The sequence below is a fragment of the Frankliniella occidentalis genome, unplaced genomic scaffold, assembly GCF_000697945.3.
Source record: "Frankliniella occidentalis isolate FOCC.00 unplaced genomic scaffold, Focc_3.1 Scaffold36, whole genome shotgun sequence".
Classification (NCBI taxonomy): domain Eukaryota; kingdom Metazoa; phylum Arthropoda; class Insecta; order Thysanoptera; family Thripidae; genus Frankliniella; species Frankliniella occidentalis.
In genome coordinates, this window is record NW_026267166.1 from 1393067 (window position 1) to 1396198 (window position 3132).

At 48.4% G+C, this 3132-nt stretch overlaps 1 protein-coding gene across 2 annotated transcripts in view; it reads right to left on the reverse strand.

Moving 5' to 3' along the window:
• Positions 1-3132, reverse strand: part of LOC113210769 (neuropeptide Y receptor type 2-like) — an 85037-nt gene that overhangs the window by 65904 nt on the left and 16001 nt on the right. The window contains exon 1 of one of the 2 annotated variants that reach the window (XM_052266249.1): positions 2349-2639. The exons of the other annotated variant lie outside the window; for it this stretch is intronic. The gene's annotated coding sequence lies outside the window, so the exon portion shown is untranslated. Of the gene's footprint in view, positions 1-2348; positions 2640-3132 lie in introns of those variants that run through there. 2 annotated transcript variants of the gene reach the window in all.

The window sequence follows — 3132 nt, forward strand, 5'->3', positions numbered from 1 at the left end:
CGTCTTCGTACACTGTACCGTGTAAAACCTGGGCTTTCCGGTGCTACAGCAGCACTGTACTCCGCGATCTGTACCCCAGGTGCAGTGGCTCAGAGCGGCATCTACAGTAACGCTGTAGATCGTTCCGTATCAGACTCTAATTTTTTGCAGTGAAGAGATATTTAAAATACGCTGTACTTTACCAGGTGTCTGCATCACGCTCTGTGCACTTTCGTAGTCACACTGTACCACATGCACGCGTGCGGGCGGTTTTGCCTATCCCCGCGTGCATGCGGTACAGTATAACTACGAAAGTGCGCTGCAGCGTGCCGAGTAAGCCACCTGGGTCGATGAATCTTTAAAGTTAGTCATTTAAAATAGCAGCTTAAGTTACCGTATATTCGGGAAAAACATACTAGTAACACGTTGAACAAATGTGTATTGAATTGAAGCATCGGAAAAATATCCTGTGAAAGTGAAAGATTTTCACTCCAAACGCGGTTCCTCGTAAAAGAACCGCACGCATCACTTGGTGCAATCTCAACCCACAATAATGACTGACACATGTCATATCTCACGAGTTGAGCGTTTAAAGTGAAAATAATGTGCCACGTCACCCGCCGCGCTTTGTGGCTTGGCGATGACACACACCTGGCCCTAGCGGCCCTGCGGGCGGCTGAGGGTGCTCAATAAGCCCCGGGAGCCGGTCGATGGCCGCGGCCCACTCGCTACGCCGGGATTCCCGCGCTCATGAAAATTCACCTGCGCAGCTCAATCCCTCTCGCCCCACCACCACGGCCACCCTCGGGTGCGCGGCCAGGCGTCAGTCCTCCGCCCCACCCGCGGGGGAGGCCCAGAGGCCCAATAGTCGACCGAACTGCAGCCCCGCGGAGATTATGCAAATATTCACATTGGCGGTAAACCCCCCGTGCGAAACCCGGTCAGCCAGTCAGCACAGCACCCCACCACCACTACCGAGCCGCAAGCAGGTAGCTACAGCTCGCTGTTTGCAGTTCACCAATTCCGCGCGAGTCGACAGGGCCCAAAATCAACGAGTGAGGATTGGGCACGACGAGTTGACTGCACCCAGAAGAGCGTGTTCTTTGAATCAAACGCACACTGAAATAACAAAGGTGCTAACTCCTGCCTTTAAAAGGCACTAAGCGATTACTAAAACTGCCAAAGACTCTAATTTTTAGCACCTTTCAGTGCCCTGTTTAGTTCCTTTGAAAGGCACTAAACTGAAAAGAGGTTTAGTGCCACAGGAAAGGCACGACTTAGCAACTTTGTTTCACCAATGATTTGTGTTTTAAATCGAGTGCAATGTGCTTGACTGGCACGTAAGTACTTGTGTTCTTGATAGGCTTGAGTTGAAAACAAACGTCGGAGTGAATCAACAACGATTTGTTCTGAAACCATCCTCTTCGCAATTTACATGGAAACCATGTTCTCGTGTGAAGTCTAAAATGAGCTTGGATTAAGCACCGATGAGTACTGGATCAACTCAAGATACAATGCTCTTGATCCAAGAAACACGCTTTTCTGGGTGTGCAAATTTCCCGTTCTCTTGGAGTAAGACTTTATTCCTCGCGTTTGAGATTGACACTATTTTAAGATTTCAAAACAATCGCGTATACGTTGACAACATAAGGAGATGGTAACTATAATTTCACAAAATATAATAAAAATGTTCATTAAACGCGTATAATAAATGGGGAACACAGAACAGTAGAGAATCACCGTAGAATTTCATTGCAGAACAAAGCACAACATCTTGTTTAAAAAAAACGTTAATTTGATTCATCAACTGACCGCATCATTCGCGTACCCCGTACCCCTATTGAATCATAAGGGTTTTGCAGTCGAAGTGAATTCTTTTTGTCAGGCAATATGTGACAGGGAACCCTTAATTTTCTTCCGCCAATAATTGTCGACGGTGCTACAACGGTGATGGATGCAAATTTTACAATTTACTTATGCTGCTTCCAAAAAATACATACTATATCCAGTCATACTCACCTGCCACTAACTCTCAAGTCAAACAGACTGTGATACATTTATTAGCACAGCCCCGTTCGCCCAATTAGTAAAGTAACGTACGATAAGAAGACAACAACATGTCAGTGCGTGTGAAATTTTTTAATCCTGGAACCTCTCGTGGGAAAAAACGCGATGAACGTAGCCGCAAACGAACGAATATACTCCTATTTACGAATCAGTGGTATCGTTTACATTATTCCCCTCGATAATTTCAATAGCATATGGCATGCGTAATACATCTGATTCCCAGCCGAGAAAACACGACGAATTTTCTCTCGCAGAAGTCATGTCATGCATCTCAGTCGTGCAAACAAAACACTCGCACTCACCTAGGTGTGTCTGCGCAATGTTTACATTCGCTGGCGGTCGCGTTGTTGGGCCCGGCGACAAACACCCAAACGGACCAAACTACTTGGCACAGTGCACGCCGAGGTACGTGTTGTCCTGATGAGGTTTCACTTCCACTCGACAGAAACACGGGAGAGAGAGAGAAACAGTCTGTGTGGCTGCACTTTATTGGTGTTGTCCGCGTGCTGGAGCTCGCGGGCGCGGCGCTGCGGCGCGGAGCGGGGCGGCGCGCGCTGGGTGGGGCGTGCACCCTCGGTCCATGCCGGCAGCACACTGCCGCGCCGCCGCTCCGCTCCAGTCCGAGGGAGGGAGGGAGGCCCGGGCACAGCGCACACAGCCGTCCAGCAAGCGCCGCGCGGCGTCTTAATTCGATACACCCCCACCGTGCTGCGGCTGGAGGGGAGGAAGGGGGGATTCGCATGTGATGCTATTGAGGAGGGGGCGGCGGGAGGGGTGAGGAGGCGGGCAGGCGTGGGCGATCATGAATCAGTGATGGCATTTTCTTTAAAAATATACGCAAAAAATATAAGGCCATTAATATGGATTAATTACCAACAGAAAAAAAGGAGTCACACTTTTGAATCCGGTTTGAAAGCGAGAACAATAAGTAGGCATAAGAAAAGAGAAACTTTTGATAAGAAACAAATCATTCATTTACTGAATGGCGAATGGGGAGTTTGAGGTTCAGCAGATGAACTGTCGAAGAAAGGAGCGAATGTGGGAGGTCGAGGAATGTTTTTTGTTGTTGTTTTTTTTTTGGGGGGG